Source organism: Euleptes europaea, chromosome 4, assembly GCF_029931775.1.
Source record: "Euleptes europaea isolate rEulEur1 chromosome 4, rEulEur1.hap1, whole genome shotgun sequence".
NCBI lineage: Eukaryota > Metazoa > Chordata > Lepidosauria > Squamata > Sphaerodactylidae > Euleptes > Euleptes europaea.
The window spans coordinates 113,943,547-113,963,077 of record NC_079315.1 but is presented as its reverse complement, the minus strand read 5'-3'; positions in this window follow the sequence as shown (position 1 = coordinate 113,963,077).

Below are 19,531 nucleotides of genomic sequence, written 5' to 3'. Positions count from 1 at the left end.
TCCTGGGCACACACCCTCCGTACCACTTGGCCTTGGCTCGTTAGCAATCTCGACCGAGCCAAGCGCAAATACAAAGCACAAGCTGATAAACATCGTTCCCCCGGGGGCGAACTGCGAGTGGGTAAATTGGTCTATCTTTCCACCAAAAACCTACGTTCCACCCGTCCGTGCCTTAAACTCAATGCTAAATTCATTGGCCCATTCCCGATCACACGGGTCATAAATCCCGTCACGGTGGAATTAGCTCTCCCGAAAACCCTGAGGCGTGTGCATCCCGTTTTCCACATTAGCCTCCTGAAGCCCCATACGGCCTCTCCACAATGGCATCCCGATCCGCCCCCCGAACAGCCCATTATGGTGGGGGGGGAAGAGCACTTCAAAGTCTCCAAAATCCTTGACTCTCGTGTTCACCATGGAAACCTGCAGTATTTGGTCCGTTGGAAACACTTCCCCCCTGCCTACGACGAATGGGTTCGCGCACGAGATGTCTCCGCCCCCAAACTAATCGATGCCTTTCACACTGCCTACCCGGACAGACCATCCCCCTTACAGACTGGGAGGGGGCCTTAAGGGGAGCAGGATGTCAGGCTGCTATCTCGGTTTCAGTATTGTTTCTGTGTCGGTACTGTACTGTCTAGCCTCAAGGCCGACCACACATACCAAGGCCTGGGAATACTGCTCCTGGGAAAGTTGACTCTGTCTGTGTATGCTGATGTTGTATAATCTCCCGCCATTTACTGCCTTATATTATCGTTCGGTTAGTGAGACTCCCATAGCTGCCATAGTTCCCTGTATGCACTGTATTGCCTTTTTGACCAGTAAAAGCCATCTGCTTGGATTCTGTATGACTCTGTGGTGATTTCTGGTTCGAAGGGTCAGGAGCTTACACCTGCAACTTGACGGCACTTTACACACACACACACACACACACACACACACACATATATATATATATATATAAAGGGAATATTTACTCCAACCTTAAAAAAAAGAAAGAAGAGTAACCAATGTCAGCTTTATTATTCCATGAAGTTAGATTCAGAGGGCAGCCATGTTGGTCTGCAGTAGAACAGCTAGGTTCAAATCCAGTAGCACCTTGTGTGTGTTAAGTGCCGTCAAGTCGCTTCCGACTCATGGTGACCCTATGAATGAAAGTCCTCCAAAATGTCCTATCTTTGAAAGCCTTGCTCAGATCTTGCAAATTGAAGGCTGTGGCTTCCTTTATTGAGTCAGTCCATCTCTTGTTGGGTCTTCCTCTTTTCCTGCTGCCCTCAACTTTTCCTAGCATGACGGTCTTTTCCAGTGACTCTTGTCATCTCATAACGTGACCAAAATACGACAGCCTCAGTTTAGTCATTTTAGCTTCTAGGGTCAGTTCAGGCTTGATTTGATCTAGAACCCACTGATTTTTTTTCTTTTTTGCCGTCCCCGGTATCCGTAACACTCTCCTCCAACACCACGTTTCAAAGGGATCTACTTTCTTCCTATCAGCTTTCTTCATTGTCCAACTTTCACACCCATAGATAGTAATAGGGAATACGATGGCATGAATTAACCTAATCTTGGTGGCCGGTGACACATCCTTACATTTCAAGTAGCACCTTAGAGACCAACAAAAAATTCTGGGATCAACAAGCTACCTTTGTCAGATACATATCTGACTCATATCTGATGAAGGGAGCTTTGACTCTCGAAAGCCTATACCCCCAAAATCTTGTTGGTACTGAGCACCACAAGCAAAGTCTGCTGAAACAATCCAGTTTGTAATCCTCAACCATATCTGATTAAGGCTGAAGGCTAAGTGCCATCAAATTGCTTCCAGCTCATGGCGACCCTATGAATCAATGTCCTCCAAAAAGTCCTATCCTTAACAGCCTTGCTCAGGTCTTGCAGACTGAGGCCCATGGCTTCCTTTATAGAGTCAATCCATCTCATGTTAAGAACATATGAAAAGCCCTGCTGGATCAGACCAAGGCCCATCAAGTCCAGCAGTCTGTTCACACAGTGGCCAACCAGGTGCCTCTAGGAAGCCCACAAACAAGACGACTGCAGCAGCATTTATCCTGCCTGTGTTCCACAGCACCCAATATTTTTGACATGCTCCTCTGATCATGGAGATAATAGGTATGTTGGGTCTTCCTCTTTTCCTGCTGCCTTCAACTTTTCCTGGCAAGATTGTCTTTTCCAGTGACTCTTGGGTTCTCATGATGAGACCAAAGCACGATAGCTTCAGTTTAGTCATTTTAACTTCTAGGGAAAGTTCAGGCTTGATTTGATCTACTGATTTTGGTTTTGGGTTTTGTTTTTTGGCAGTTCACGGTATTTGTAACCCTCTCCTCCAACACCACATTTCAAAGGAATCTACTTTCTTCCTATCAGCTTTCTTCATTGTCCAGCTTTCACACCCATACATAGTAATAGGGAATACGGCATGAATTAACTTGACCCTGGTGGCCAGTGACACAGTCTGGTTTTAGCAATCTAATCAAGAAGCCGGACAAGCAAATAATGTGAATTATTTCTCAAATGTGAAGATGTTAAGGAGACGTCTCCATGGTGGGGGGGGAGAGAGAGACAACAGCTTAAAACCTCTCAATGGAGTAAGCAAATGAATAAACAAAAACGCCTTCTGCCAACCCGCTAAGATGCCAGATCCCATTTTTCTGGATTTGGCTCAACTTTGCAGCCATTTGGCTTTCAGTTCTAACTAGCCCAGGGAATGCAACACCGTTCTCGGGTTGTGTTTGCACTAGCCCGTTACTATAGGAACAAGCAGAGGACTTGCCCCTATCACGGTAGGGTTGACAGGTATGCCGGGTTGCATCAGCATTTAAGCCATATAACCCCCGGAGGAAGGGGAGGAGAAAATGGCAGTAGGATAACATTAAAACAGAATATGAATCTCTTGTGGGAAAACCCATTCTAAGGTACATATCTGGCACACAGCGACACCCAGTATACAAAGGAGAAATCTGCGAATCTTTTAAATAAGAAGCAGTTTACAGCTCATGGGTCCCAGTTTCTCTAAATCGTGGTCTGATTCCCATTGCAAGCTTTGTATGTTCTGACTCGTCTTTCTCTGAGGCTCCATCTATACGTGACAAAGTCCTGGTGTTTGTTGGGGAACCACATGAGAATTTCGTGCCTCCCAGAAGCACACCAGCACTTTTCTGTTTGCAGCCAAAACCGGCAGGGAGAAGCAACTTGAGCCTCTTCACCACCAGGTTTTCACATTTACAGATTGCCCTGTAAAGCCATTATTGGTTTTGTTGTAAAAAATCACATTACTTACATGATTCACAATGGAGCCAATAGAAACTTTATGGGGTGGTTTTTCAGATGCAAAAACAGCAAGCTAAAGCTGCTTTCCCCTGCCTGGTTTGGTCAAAAGCAGAATAGAATCATAGAGCTGGAAAGGACCACCAGGGTCATCTAGTCCAACCCCCTGCATAATGCAGGAAATTCACAACTACCTCCTCCCCCACGCTCCCCGTGACCCCTACTCCATGCCCAGAAAATGGCCAAGATGCCCTCCCTCTCACCATCTGCTTAAGGTCATAGAATCAGCATTGCTGACCCATGGCCACCTAGCCTCTGCTTAAAAACCTCCCCAAACCCCACCCTCAAGTTCCACTCCTAACATCTTCAGGTATTTTGCTACCCCCCACCCCTCTAAGCAGGTAAAGGGTTTGCAAACTGACAAGCACAGAAATTGCACTTAGCAAAGTTTTCTTCATGCTGTTAGTTTACACGTGGTGAACTACAGGGTGACATACCTCCCTGATTCCTCCTCTCTTTTGGCAAAATTGCTTGCAAATTGACTGGAGAGGGGTCGAGCTATGTACATTTTTGCCTCCTTTCACAGAGACCCACGGAAGTCATCCAAAGCGGAGGCCCTTTGGTTGGCATCTGCTGAAAACGTTTCGGCTGAGCATAACCACAATGAGCGTGCCGGGCAAACAGGTGTGATTTGCAATATGAGGGTGGAATTTTTTTTACTAAGGAATAACAGTTTTCTGTGCTAATTTGCACCTGGGGCCTGTTTTCCCACATGGGACGAGGGGAGGGCTGGCCAGCACAGCTGGCGCTTGTGCAACCTGCCATTGGCCTCATTAAGGGGGAACGTTTAGATATTGTGATCTATTATGAGAAGCCTCAAACGCGGAGCGTTAATGTAAGCACCAATCAAAGAGCCCTGGGCGAACCAGGCGGCTTGCTTTGAATTTGTTAAGAAAGGGCTGTTTCCTTTCAAGCGCTGGTGAAAAGGAATAAATTCCTTGCCGACTTCTGATTGCAAGCAACAATTAGTTTCCCCGGGACGGCAATAGCAAGCAGTGTTATTGACTCCTACTGGCCTTCCACCCACCGGCCCACCGAGGAAGCATTAGGTTTTGAAAACATGACGTGCCTTTGCTGCACAACAAAATACTTTTTCCTTGCTCAGTCAGAGAAGAGGCCTTTTTTTGTGATCATCAAACCCAAAGGCAGTTTCTACGGGGCTCACGCAGCTCCCGTTAATTTCTGGTGGCCTGTACAGAACAGCCACTGTGGACTAGTGACAGGATGAGGACTAATATGATCTTGGGCTGCATCAACAGAAGTATAGTGTCCAGATCATGCGAAGTGATGGTATCACTTTACTCTGCTCTGGTTATACCTCGTCTAGAGTATTGTGTTTAGTTTTGGGCACTGCAATTTAAGAAGGATGTAGACAAGCTGGAACGTGTCTAGAGGAGGGCAACGAAGATGGTGAGGTGTCTGGAGACCAAGTCCTATGAGGAAAGGTTGAAGGAGCTGGGTATGTTTAGCCTGAAGAGGAGAGAAGACTGAGAGGGGACATGATAACCATCTTCAAGTACTTGAAGGCCTGTCATATAGAGGAGGTTGCAGAGTTGTTTTCTGTTGCTCCGAAAGGTTGGACCAGAACCAACGGGTTGAAATTAAATCAGAAGAGTTTCTGTCTAGACATTAGGAAGAACTTTCTAACAGTTCGAGCAGTTCCTCTGTGGAACAGGCTTCCTCGGGAGGTGGTGGGCTCTCTTTCCCTGGAGGTTTTTAAGCAGAGGCTAGATGGCCATTTGTTAGCAATGCTGATTCTATGACCTTAGGCAGATGATGAGAGGGAGCGCACCTTGGACATCTTCTGGGCATGGAGAAGGGGTCATTGGGGGCATGGGGTGGGGGAGGTAGTTGTGAATTTCCTGCATTGTGCAGGGGGTTGGACTAGATGACCCTGGTGGTCCCTTCCGACTCTATGATTCTTTGATCTCGGTCTTCCAGGACCTCCAGAACTGGCTAAGATCTGTTAGGGCTTGGGTCTTTTTGGGCAGAGAGTTCCACCAGTCAGGTTCTACTGGACTCAAAATCTTACCAGTTTCAGCGCAACCCTCCTCGCCTTTACAGGATGGATTGTCTTCCATTTCTCCAGTCCACCGAACAGAATTTTCGCTTCCCTCCTTGACCCAAATCGCAAAAGCTATTCAGCTAATGCCAGAGACGGTTGCTGCGCACTCGGACCAAAATAGCTTCAGGCCAAGCTTAGCAGCCACTGGCCACAAGGTGAACGTAACTGAAAATGGAGCAATGCAGAGTTCGGAAAGCAGCACAGAATGACTTATGGGAAGGGCAATCCCGCACACCACACAGACACCACAGCTTACAAAATGCATGTGATTTCATTAAACTGAGCAGAAAGCCAGCGGGAGGGAAATATCTGAATGTGGGATAGGAAGAGCAAAGGTCTCGTTCTAAGGGAACCAGGAGCAGTGGCTGAATTAAATGATTAAGCAAGCAATGGTCCGTCGGACGTTCCATAGCTCTGTGAGTCAAGTAAGGCTCAAAAGCTTAAAGGGCTGCTTCATCCAGGGATGATTAATACCCAAAATATTGGTGCGAGGTGAACCTGATCGGTGCAGGACAGCAATATGTCTGAACACACATTCAACAGTTTTATGGAAATTGAACTGTCATAACACCTGAAGAGTTGTGCCAAGAACTTGTCAATCACCTCAGTACTGTTGCTCTCATTGGGTACCGTACTTGACACAGAAGCAGGACTTAATTCAGACCGAGCCATGGGACCGAAGAGCCAGCATGGTGTGGTGGTTAAGAGCGGCGGACTCTGATCTGGAGAATTGGGTTTGATTCCCCGCTCCTCCACATGAACCCTGCTGGGCGACCTTGGGCCAGTCACAGTTCTTTCTGAACTCCACCTGTTTATCTCCTGCAAAGTTGCCCTAACCAAACCCATGTTTAGTCAGTGATTTTAAGGTAATCCCAGATCCCACAGGGAAATCTCACCCTTTGGAGAGCCAGTGTAGTGTAGTGGTTAAGAGTGGAGGGTTCTGATCTGGAGAGCCGGGTTCGATTCCCCACTCCTCCACATTCAGTCTGCTGGGTGATCTTGTGCTAGGCACAGTTCTCTTGGAATTCTCCCAGCCCCACCTACCTCACAGGGTGTCTGTTGTGGGGAGGGGAAGGGAAGGTGATTGTAAGGTGCTTTGAGACTTCTTAACAGTAGAGAAAAGCAGGGTATAAAAACCAACTCTTCTTCTTTTTCTAAAATTCTGCCGGTGCACCTCTCTGTGAAAACGTGCATGAACATTACAAGAGCATGTAGTGCGCAGCTGATGTTTCATATAGTCCAGCCGGTGAGGTTCTTTGAACTTTTATCAACGTGGTAATGTTTTGGTCCCAGCGGCAGCTTGCAGGACTGGGGAGCTTGCAGGACCAGGGATCGCGGAGTGGGCCTCCACATGGGACCAAGGAGAAGCCAGAGTCTCGCGGTGGCAACAAATACTTCTTTATCACCATCGGTCATGTGTAGGAGTGGGGAAACGAATCCAGTTCACCAGATTAGCCTTCGCCACTCATGTGGAGGAGTCGGGAATCAAACCCGGTTCTCCAGATCAGCGTCCACCGCTCCAAACCACTGCTCTTAACCACTACACCACGCTGGTTTTTACTTGACGACTTTCTGTACCACTTAAGCAAGAATCAATCAAACCGGCTTACAATCACCTTCCCTTCCCCTCCCCACAACAGACACCCTGTGAGGTAGGTAGGGCTCAGAGAGCTGTGACTAGCCCAAGGTCACCCCGCTGGCTTCATGTGGAGGAGTGGGGAAACCAACCCGATTCACCAGATTAGCCTCCGCCACTCATGTGGAGTGGGGGAATCAATCCTGGTTCTCCAGATAAGAGTCTACCGCTCCAAAACACTATACCACGCTGGCTCTCAACAGACGAAGCCAAAAGGAGTGTTCAATAGTGATCGTTGGGGTGGGTGGTGGGAGAGAGATGCAGATGATTACCTGGTTGTGGGAATAGGGCATTTTGTGGGAATGGGCGCACAGAAGTGATTCTATTTTCATCTGTGCAGTGTTCAAGGGGGCATGCCGCATCAGGCAGTGCGCACACACACAGAGAGCATGAAATTTTGCTGCAATTACAGCGTCCAAGCGGCTGGAGTCTTGCAGGCAGAGCATGTTTGGTGGGCACGCTGCCCCAGCAGCCCTGACCCCTTAAGGCCTTTCCTTGGGATCAATTAACCTAAATGGCTGACCTACTATTTCTCCCAGTTCGTTTCTCTCCCACTTCACAAACCACTGATACATGAGCACTCCAGAGAAGAGGCGCTGATTGCCCTATTGTCCTACAAAACAGGCCTGCCCGTGGAGCGAAGCCAACAGAGGAGAGAACTCCATACCACTTCGCAACTGTGGCGCAGGCTCCTTGGGTGATTAATTAGGACTGTAAAGAATCCTCAAATAAAAGATCATGGAGGTGCTTTGCTTGATTGCGAGAAGAGACGCCAGGATGAACAGAGCTGAGAGGATGTGTACCACCTGGTCACGGGAGGAGGGGATTCTTTTGGGTTCAAGAACGAGATCTGTCGCAGGCTCAGTTGGCTTCACCATTCCAAAACTCCCCGGCCGGTAGGTCACTGGACCGTGAAATAGACTGATGCTGGTCCTGCTAGAGGAAGCCAATGGACAAAAGAGTTTCCGTCTAGACTTTAGGAAGAATTTTCCAACAGTTAGAGCGGTTCCTCAGTGGAACAGGCTTCCTCGGGAGGTGGTAAGCTCTCCTTCCCTGGAGGTTTTTAAGAAGAGGTTGGATGGCCATCTGTCAGCAATGCTATTCTGTGACCTTAGGCAGATGATGAGAGGGAGGGCACCTGGGCTATCTTCTGGGCATGGAGTAGGGGTCACTGAAGGTGTGTGTGTGGGGGGAGGTAGTTGTGAATTTCCTGCATTGTGCAGGGGGTTGGACTAGATGACCCTACTGGTCCCTTCCAACTTCTATCTCTGAAGACTGTGGATAAGAGAGATCCCAGCCACAGAAGTATTTGTTCATAAAATCTGACAGAGGGCTGGCCTCTGTACAGATCAAAATGGATCTAGGCCCCAGCTACAATTTACAGCTCTATAACCCAGAAGGAACCCCCAGATTTACACCAAAGTCAGATTCCATAAAAAAATGTTGGAAAGCTAAGAAAACCCAAGACACACAAAGTTCCTGCTGCACAGAGCGTTGCCATAGGAATCCCAAAGGGTGCCCAATATGGCAGCAACAGCCACAACAATCAGGAAGACAACACAGTAAGGAGAAGAAGATGGGAATGAAGAAGAAGAAGAGTTGGCTTTTATATGCCGACTTTCTCTGCCACTTAAGGCAGAATCAAACCGGCTTACAATCACCTTCCCTTTTCTTCCCCTCCCCACAACAGACACCCTGTGAGGTATGTGGGGCTGAGAGAGATCTAAGAGAGCTGAGACTAGCCCAAGGTCACCCAGCTGGCTTCAAGTGTAGGAGTGGGGAAACCAACCCGGTTCACCAGATTAGCCTCCGCCGCTCCTGTGGAGGAGTGGGGAATCCAACCCAGTTCCCCAGATCAGAGTCCACCGCTCCAAACCACCGCTCTTAACCACTACACCACACTGGGGGTCAGTAGGGGGATGCGATCGCTCCTCCCCCATGAGTCCCCTTTCTTGTGCACTCCTAATTATGAAGTTAAATCAGGTGATGTCCACACCACAGTATCCCTCGAGAAGGGGGCATCTCGGAACTAAGGGAAGAGGCAGAGAAAAAGTTGGGAGCCAGCCATGCAGTCTGAAGTCAGAGAAGACGAGAGAGCCACAGAGGGGGAAACTGAGAGCCATGAAGTCCTCCACCTTGCCTGTGCAGGGCTTCCCCCTGGGACTATCTGATGCAGGGCTAGTGGTAGAGCTGTCTGCATGGAAGAGTCTATTTGCATCCACTGGACTCTGCTTGTACATTTGTAAATACAACAAACATTAAAAACGCTAGTTGGATCCTACCACTTCATTCCGTCAGCATCTACCTGTTCTTCTGGCACTAGGCACCATCAACTGACCCAAGTACACCTTGCATCAGTAGAAAGGGATTTGTGCCAGAAGGACGTTTGGATGCCACCAAAACCAAATGGAAGGATAAGGAAATGGAGTGCCGCTCATTGCCCCTAGACTAGCAAGTCTGAGGACTTCCTGGATTTATTTCACTCATATAAATTATTGATGTGCCCGCCGTTCTGCTGATCACCTCAGGACACATTAAACCCTTCTTTCCTTGCCTTTGGAGAGGCCAGCCGGTTTGACGCATTGTACATAACAAAAATAAGAAGGGAAGATGCAGAGATAGTGCACGGCATGGAAAAGGTGGATTGAGAGAAAAATTCTTCTCTCGTTCATAATACTATTTTCTTATATTTTTATCCACCCTTCTTCCAAGGAGCTGACGGAAGTGTAACGAGCCTCCCCTCCCACACTGAACTCGGGGCCATCCGAGGAAAATGATTAGGAGTACCTTTGGGAGAGATAAAAGAAATACAAATCAATGAAATGCACTACTTCAAAATGTGGCACTAGCTTAGTTGGCTTTTCGGGGTGCGGGACTGACAAATTCATGGAGGGCAGGTTATCAACAGCCGCGATGCCCCCATGAAGACTCCACAGACAACGGACATGATTCCCCTAAGAACCAGTTGGGGGGAAGCAGCAGTGTGGGGGAGAGCCAGAGTGGTGTAGTGGTTAAGAGCAGTGGTTTGGAGTGGTGGACTCTGATCTGGAGGACCAGGTTTGATTGCCCACTCCTCCACATGAGCGGCGGATGCTAATCTGGTGAGCCAGGTTGGTTTCCCCACTCCTATGCATGAAGCCTGCTGGGTGACCTTGGGCTAGTCACAGCTCTCTTAGAGCTCTCTCAGCCCCACCTACCTCACAGGGTTTCTGTTGTGGGGAGGGGAAGGGAAGGTGATTGTAAGCCAGTTTGATTCTGCCTTAAGTGGTAGAGAAAGTCGGCATATAAAAACCAACTCTTCTTCTTCCTCTTCCTCCTCCTAACCCTCCTTTTTGGCTTCCGAGGGGCATCCCATGTGGCCAGTGTGGGAAATAGGACACTGGGACCTTTGGTTGGACTCCTATGTTCTTCGAAATCTGATCACACAGTTGTGGGATTTTCCAAAGCAGCGTAGCTTCAACTTGCAAGCAAACCAAGGAGCCAAGAACATAAGTGTAGCCATGCTGAATTAGACCGCTGGTGCATCTAGACTTATTTCCCATGAGCCACACCCTGCCCCACAAAGAAAAACAATATAGCACAGGGACAGATCATATAGCTGGAGAGAGCTGTCGGAGCCAGTATCACAAAAATAATTTGGCTTGCAGAATGTTGGTCTGTCGGGAATACCACTGTCAGGAAAATGAACCAATCGGCAAAGAGGGAAGGGGCTGAGCGAAGATGGGATTCCCTGTACGGAAGTTACACCTATTGTTTTTTAAAAAAATTTTTTTTATTTTCTTCTAACATATCAACATAAAAACAATATCCAATACTATAAATAATAATAAAAAATAAATAACATCATTAATTTGACAATAAAATGACTTCCCCCTCTCCCTCTTCCATCTAAAAATAAATTGTATAAACTTTTGCTAACGGAACTAATCCCAATATTATTTTAATTAACCTGTTCTTATCCTATCTAACATTATTAAATCAATACCTAATATAAAATTAGTACAAGGTATATTTTAATTAATATAATCTTGTCCTATCTAACATTATTAGATCAATACCTAATATAAAATTAATAAAAAACGTAAATACGGAATTCGATCAATACACCTATTGTTAAGAAGCTGCATAATCCTTGCACGCACTTTGTCACAACTTGTGGGATGCACACACAGAAATACACACACCAGGAAGCTGAGACGGGCAACAAGTTGCATGTCATTCCTCCCCTTCCCCCCACCCATAAGGTACACATGGGGGAAAAGAACAGATGGGTAAGAGGACACGCTGGATTCATGTCGTTCCCTGCACTAAAATGACTTCCATGTAGGACTCTCGTTTTGAGTGAAGCCATCGGAAGAGATGGCACAGAGAACAAACGTCCTGTGTAAAGAACAGCCCATGGGAACCAACAGTGTTCGTCCGGCGGCACTCTTTTTGCAGAGGGTGTGTTGGGAGAGCGCATTTCCTGCTCGGCTCCCTCCGTGGAAACTAGGGCTGCCACAGGACGCTTCGAGTCTGTGGCAGCTGAAAATGGAAAAATAATGTCACAGGCGGAGGTGTCAAGCAAGCCGCTGGGAGCTCTCTTAAGAAGCCAGCAGTAAGATCCACCACGCCAGCTTTCCCATTTCCCCACATTTCCAACTTGACTGCAGCTTTAAATTTGGGATGTGGGGATATTAAAAAAAAAAGGTGTAGTAACAGTGCCCAGGAACGCAGTTACATGCAACGACTGCTCGCATTATGATTAGGAAAATGCACAGCAGGCCCCCCCTGTTTCAAATCCTACCTCTGCCATGAACTCCCCAGGTGGCTTTCTGGAAGACACTGCCTCAGGGGAAACATTGCTGGGATGTAGACCTGTCAGGCTTCCCCCTAAGGCCACCCAGTGAGTTTAGGTCAGAAGCGAGATTCTGAACCAGGGAATTTTCGGGATCATCCTTCACGCTCTTAGATTATACCGCACCAAACGGGAAAGCCTTGGCATTTCATGACCCAGACGTTGTCCAGCGGGGCGGGAGGGATTTGCAGGCATCTTAACACATTCAAATGTGAATTTGGTTGCTATATAAAGGTGCCATTTGAAATTAGGAGGAGGAGGAGGAAGAGGAAGAGAGTTGGTTTTTATATGCTGACTTTTATGTGGCAACACCACTAGCACTGAACGATGGAAAGTTAATCATAAAACAATCGCCTTCCCCTCCCCACACACCCTCTATGATGTCTCCCCTTGAACAGCCCTCTCCATCTGAGAAATACATGAAAAGAAGAAATGCTGATGTGGTGCTATATATGCTTCTGGTACTGGAATTCTCACACCACAGTGGTTTTATTGACTGGAACCTTTTTTTTATGATTAACTTTCCATCGTGGAGGAGGAGGAGGAGGAGGAGGAGGAGGAGGAGGAGGAGGAGAAGGAGAAGGAGAAGGAGAAGAAGAGGAAGAGGAAGAGTTAATTTTTATATGCCAACTTTCTCTACCACTCAAGGAAGAATCAAACTGGCTTACAATCACCTTCCCTTCCCCACAAGGTTCACCAGATCAGCGTCTGCCGCTCATGTGGAGGAGTGGGGAATCAAACCTGGTTCTCCAGATCAGAGTCCACCACTCCAAACAACCACTCTTAACCACTACACCATGCTGGCTCTAGTTCACACCACAAAGGCTGTGGTGTTGTCAACTTTTTTTGAAGTGGGATCTACTCCTAAACCTATTGTACCCACTTGCAAAGCAATGCCACGTGTTTCCCCTCTCAACCAAAATTTAATAATCTCACATCAGTTAACAGGAACTTTCTATTTTATTGTGTTAAGTATTCCTGAATATATAACATTACTGAGCTGCAGGGTGGATTTCACGGCCATTTCGCACATCAAGCAGACCCAGATTTAGCACTGTGCCTCCCAGGGCTTCTCCCAGCTCTCCTTGTTCTTCCTCCTCCCTCATGGCCTCATGACCTACCTAGAAGACAATTGCAGCCAGGCTTACCATTCCCTTGAGCTCCAGTTGCCTGCCACCACTCTAAGAGGAAGCAGGGGGGAAGTTTAAAAAAGGTATCATCACATGCACTGTCACGTCGCTTCCGGGGAAAACCCAGACGTGGCAGCAGGTAGCTCTAGGAACGGGCAGAAACTCTGTGGTTTTTACCACAGAGTTTCTGGCGATTCCTAGAGTTACCCACCGCCATTAACATGTTTTCCATGGAAGTGATATCATCACGTCTGCAGCGACGCCTCCCACCATGTCCCCGCCCCAACCCAAAGTAACAGTTCATCAGTAACTTGCACTTTGGTGACCCACTGTTTGGGGGGTCACTGTTTATTTTGCCTGTCTTCTTGGAAACTAATGAACCAAGACCTCCCTGAAGTGGTCCATTTGGTGATGTAACACAAGTTCCTTGTTTCTGATGGCCTCCAATAAAACAGGAAGGGACCAGTGGTTCAATGTATAAATATTTTTGGATATGGTAAAGTCAAGGAGATTCTACTGTGCCAATTCCATGTAAAGAATTTGTGCCCTCACCTGGCCACAGCTGGTATTTAACATGTGAGAGAACAACAGTACTGTAATACTGGAGTTCACCCTGCCATGGTAGATACTCTTCATGTCAGACATGAATGAATGAATGAATGAATGAATGAATGAATGAATGAATGAATGAATGAACGAACGAACGAACGAACGAATGAATGAGTTAAGAGAGCTTCCAAAATAAACAGGTACTTAAGGAGACACTAACATGTGCTATAACATGGAGGGATGGAGGGACACATACAAAATGGTTCCCCAGATGACAGACCAAAACATTTTGGTGCCTGAGTCAGAAAACAAAATAGGTAACTGAGAGCAGTATGTGACCTTTTAAGGGTACCAGCATGGTGTAGTGGTTAAGAGCAGCAGACTCTAATCTGGAGAAGCAGGTTTGTTTCCTCACTCCTATGCATGAAGCCAGCTGGGTGACCTTAGGGTAGTCACAGTTCTCTCAGAACTCTCTCAGCCCCACCTACCTCACAAGGTGCCTGTTGTGGGGAGAGGAAGGGAAGGTGACTGTGAGCCTCTTTGAGACTCCATAAAGGTAGAGAAAAGTGGACTATAAAAACCAACTCCTCCTCTTCTTCTTCAACGCCCAACCTACAGCCTCGTGGAGAGAAGAGTAGACATGTGCAGCTCAAAAATAAATTCAGATCTAGATATCAGGGAGCTGAAAAATATTGGTATTCCCAGTTTCCAAATACTGGTTTGTTATTCAGATTTGAAGATTTGGGGGGGGGGGAAGAATTCTGATATTATTCGGCTCCATTATTCCCTATGTGGAATCTTTCTGGAAGGCTGGAGGGACTGTCTTTCAAGCAAATTGCACCAAAATGGCAGAAGATCTGCTGATGCCTGTCCTTTAATTAATCAGCAAATATCAAGTAAATTGGACCAAGAGATCCAGTTCTATGCCCCCCTGAAAAAGGTGCCCCCAGCCATCCACCATTGTTTCCTATGGAGGGGGGGATTACATGCTTTCTCCAGAGCAAAGAATAGTCAGAGACACAAGAGCAAGCAAAGCAACCCCAGGCCAAAAGCCTCTCAAAGCAGACATTACCAACAAGCCCAAAGAACCAATCCAGAATCTGAGATTCCCAGCAGAACCACAGGACAATGTGACAAGCCTAATGCAACAAATGTACAACCTGAAAATCCAATCCATCAAACCAGAGAATCATCCAAGCCAAACCAAACTGGACTGATGTTCAACCACGACAAATGTAAAATTGGAGATTCTGAGTCAATGTACAATCCAAGAATCAAAGGCAATGTCAAACCTGAAAATCCACAACAAAAGCAAACCCAAGAAGAAGCAACTTGCCCAAAGAATACAATATTGCAAGACCAAAAAAACCAATTTAAAAAGGTAGAATCAAAGCAAAACCAACCTGTCAAGGGGGGAGGAGGGATAGAGGGAGGGGGAACTTACCGCCGCTGCCGCCGCCATCCCGCACGCCTTCTCTGCGGCCTGGGAGAGGCCTGCAGGGCCTGCCTGAGTGCAGGCAGGCCCCCCCGCCGCCCCCCCCCGCACCTTCTCTGCGGCCTGGGAGAGGCCTGCAGGGCCTGCCCCCGCCGCCCCCCGCCGCCCCCCCCCCCCGCGCCTTTTTTGTGGCCTGGGAGAGGCCTGCAGGGCCTGCCTGAGTGCAGGCAGCCCCACCGCCCCCCCCCCGCCGCCGCCCCCCCCGCGCCTTCTCTGCCGCCTGGGAGAGGCCTGCAGGGCCTGCCTGAGTGCAGGCAGGCCCCGCCGCCCCCCCGCCGCCCCCCCGCGCCTTTTTTGAGGCCTGCAGGGCCTGCCTGCGCTCAGGCAGGGCCCCGCTGCCGCCTCCGGCCTGCGTGCCTTCCCTGCCGCCACCTCCAGCTGATCAGCAGGCCTCGTCCTCCCGGTGAGTAAGGGGTTCAGGGGCTCTTCTCCCTCCCCCCTAGGGTGGCGCTGGGGTCAGGGTGGGTGTGGAGGGCCCGGGAGGGGGTGGCACTGGGGTTGGGGTGGGTCTAGAGGGCCCGGGAGGCCGGGCGGGAGGGCGATCTGGGGCAGGGGCATTGTGTAAGCCGACCCTCGGCTTATACACGGGTGCCTAATTTTTCCCCATTTTTGGGGTAAAATTAGGCACCTCGGCTTATACGCGGGTCGGCTTATACATGAGTATATACGGTATCTGAAATTTGAACTCCTGACACGTATTTTGTAGCTTTGGGGCCACCAATACATATTGCGGCCACATGTCTAAGGAAGGGAGCATCCCCAACATGTAAACCATAACCCAACCCCCCCAGCTGCTTTAAGCACAGGTAGGGGGGGGAAGAAGGAACACCTCGGTGGACCATTTCAATGAAATGGTGCCAAGGGATGGGGGGAGAAGAGTTAAAATTTCCCTTTCCCCAGAACCACACCCTTCAAACTTGGGCTCCTCAAATCTGCTTTGGGGGGCAAATAATATGTCAACAGTTTCAGTGGTAAAATTCTACTGCTACGTGGCATACGGTCCTGAAGCACAAAGGAGGAACCTAAAGGAGGGTATGAAGCAAGGGGGTGGGGAATCTGCCTTCCTCGCTGAGGACACTTGTGTTTCCAGAGCGCAGGCAAACGGAGTGCCATAAAAATCAGTTTTCCCATGCGGGGCTGGAGTTGTTGAGGGCAGCTTTAGACTACCGAACAAAAGCAGAGACCCGGGATTCACCTTGCCTCTGACTTATTCCTTAATATATTTAATAAATGCAGACAGAATCCAGGATTATGGGGCGGGAGACAATGTTCATGAGGAGAAACAGAACAAGGTCAGGCAAGCTGGCCGCTGTCTCATCACCCGTCCATACAGCAACCTGACCTCTTGTGACCTGACTTGCAAACACAGATAATGGGTTGCCAGGGGAAAATGAGAGGTGGGAGAGAAGAGGCCCCCCCCCCAAGACTTGTGAGGGAAGAAAGCTTTGCCCATTGAGGGGGGGGGGGAGCTGTGGGATAAGAACACGAAAAATCAGCTAGATGCTTTCTAATGGGACTTTGCCTAGCAGAAGACCAAATCCTCTAAGTTCAACTGGAATATCAGGGAGGGGATGTGAAATGGCTTCCCATTCGCTTCCAGTCTGATGTCCTGCTTCTTCTTTGTGCAGGGGGTTGGACTAGATGACCCTGGTGGTCCCTTCCAACTCTATGATTCTAACATCGTCATTTTCTCCCAAGAAATCCATTTTGTAACCGGTAAATGGGGAGCTGTCGGTCTGTCTATGGCTACCAGCTTTCTGCCAAAAAGGCTCCAAAGTTGTTCAGGTTTTGAACAAACTGGATGTGCCAACTAGATGGACAAATGACCTGCGTTAGCATAGGACAACTATATATGCCCTCCAAACACCACGCTTCAGTTTTCACCGGCTTCCACAACTGTCATCCATAAGCAGTAGAGCATGCTCCCAAAAAAAAAAAAACGATTTCCCCTGAACAGACACCATACAATGGCTCGGCTGCAAGCACCCAAGCCCCAGGGCCGAAAGGAAACCCCAAATCCAGGAGGAGAAACACACCTACCCAGAGTCAGGGGGCTCACTCCGTCGCGCCTCTCGTTGCCGCCGTGCCTCCTGTCTCTTCACCACGCCTTAAAAAAAAGAGAGAAGAAAACCTGGTCAGAGGCTGATCCACCAAATGCCTAGAAATCTATTCACCCAGAACTGTGGACAAACTGAAACTCTGCTTACAAGGCTCATGCACCAGCAAACACCTGGAACGTGGCCCGAGTAGACAGCAAAAGACAAAACACCTGAACACATGAAGCTGCCTTCTACTGAGTCAGGCCCTTGGTCCATCAAAGTCAGTATTGTCTACTCAGACTGGCAGCGGCTCTCCAGGGTCTCAGGCTGAGGTCTATTCACCTACCTGCTTAGTCCCTTTCACTGAAGATGCCAAGGATTGAAACTGGGACCATCTGCATGCCAAGCAGATGCTCTACCACTGAGCCACAGCCCCTCCCCGATGGCTTCTTTCACAGCCGGCTGCTGAGACTGAGAGCAAGTGTAGTATAGTCATATAGTGGTTACAGCAGGGGGCCCCAACATTTATGAGCCTGCAGGCACATCTGGAATTCTGACATGACATGGTGGGCAAAGCAGCAAAATGGCTGCCACAAAATGGCTGCCGCAGGAGGCGGAGCCAGCCACAAAATGATGGCTGCAGCTTCACTTCAGTAACACGTTGCAGATCCTTGTGTTGTGGTGGCGGCTGCTGCCAAAGCAACATCTTAAAAAATCTGCACAGCCAAAAAAGTCTCCAATAGTCAACCAGAAGCTTTGCTGGGCAAAAGCCCTAACTGGTCCCGCCCACTTCCCAAAAACATTTGGCAGGCGGCAGAAACGTTATTGGGGGGACCATGGCACCCACGGGCACCACATTGGGGACTTTTTGGCTTAGAGTTTTGGACTAGGTTTTTGGAGACCCAGGTTCGGTTCCCCCCTCTGCCAGGAAAGCTTGCTGGATGACTTTGGGCCATTCACATAACTCTCAGCCTAACCTACCTCACAGGGCTGTTGTGAGAATAAGCTGGAGGAGAGGAGAATGATGTAAGCTGCTTTTTGTCCCCATTGGAAAGCAGGGCGGGGTATAAAGAAATAAAAATAAATAGCTCTACCTCCTGCAGCAACCGTTTTGTGGCAGCCATTTTGTGGCTGCACTCACTACGCTGTGTCCTTAAGTTTGGGGACCTCCTTAACTAGGTATACTGGAGCTTTATAAGAAACATAAGAAAAGCCCTGCTGGATCAGACCCAGGCCCATCAAGTCCAGCAGTCTGTTGACACAGTGGCCGACCAGGTGCCTCTAGGAAGCCCACAAACAAGATGAGTGCAGCAGCATTATCCTGTTTGTCTTCTACAGCACCTAATATGATAGGCTTGCTCCTCTGATCCTGGAGAGAGTAGGTCTGCATCATGACTAGTATTCATTTTTACTAGTAGCCAAGGGTACCCCTCTCCTCCATGAACATGTCCACTCCCCTCTTAAAGCCTTCCAAGTTGGCAGCCATCAGCACATCCTGGGGCAGGGAGTTCCACAATTGAACTATGCGTTGTGTGAAGAAATACTTCCTTTTATCAGTTTTGAATCTCTCACCCTTCAGCTTCAGCAGATGACCCTGTGTTGTAGTATTATGAGAGAGGGAGAAAAGCTTCTCCCTGTCCACTCTCTCCAAACCATGCATAATTTTATAGACCTCTATCATGTCTCCCTTTCACCGCCTTCTATTGGGCTGAAAGATATCTGGGCTACCTCTGCCCTTGAAGTTAACTGTTTTAACTCGAACTGTTTAGAACATTATGTAAAAGAGAAAGGAAACAGCGACGTGCTATTATCAGCATCTAGGACTTTTTTAAAAAATTCCCTAAAGGAATCCATCAAACTCCCAAGCTTCTACTAATAAGGTGACTAATGATCTGTGAAGTGTGGCTTTTATAGATGCATAATTATCAGTATGATTTCGGTGCAGGCACAAATCTGAACTCCCCAACAGGGAACATTGGGCCTCAGCTGGAACATCTGGGACGGAATTTGGAGCAGAAAAGGGTTCTCCACTTCTCGGCTCCAACTACCCACCATACCCTGAGCTATTTCCCTCTTTATTTTAAAAGATAAAAAGGAAACCAGGGCCCAGGGCTTTTGTGAGTAATGTGCTGGTTCCCCTCCTATTCCCAGATGCTGCAGGGGTTTTGCAGTACTCCAAAACCTCTTTGGCCAGCGACAATACGAGCGCATCCATCACAAGAATCAATGGCTCCAACGCACCACCACAAACTCTCCTCTTGTCCGTCTCCAGCGGTATTGTTTGCGAGCTGCTCAGCCCGCACCAAACAGATAAACATTGTACAGACAGGGGAATTGCCGGATACATTACATTCATCCCGAGGGGCGGCTCAGATTGCTAAATTCAAGTAAGAGACACAGCGCCATCGACTTTAATACGGCTTTGCAAATAAATATTTTTA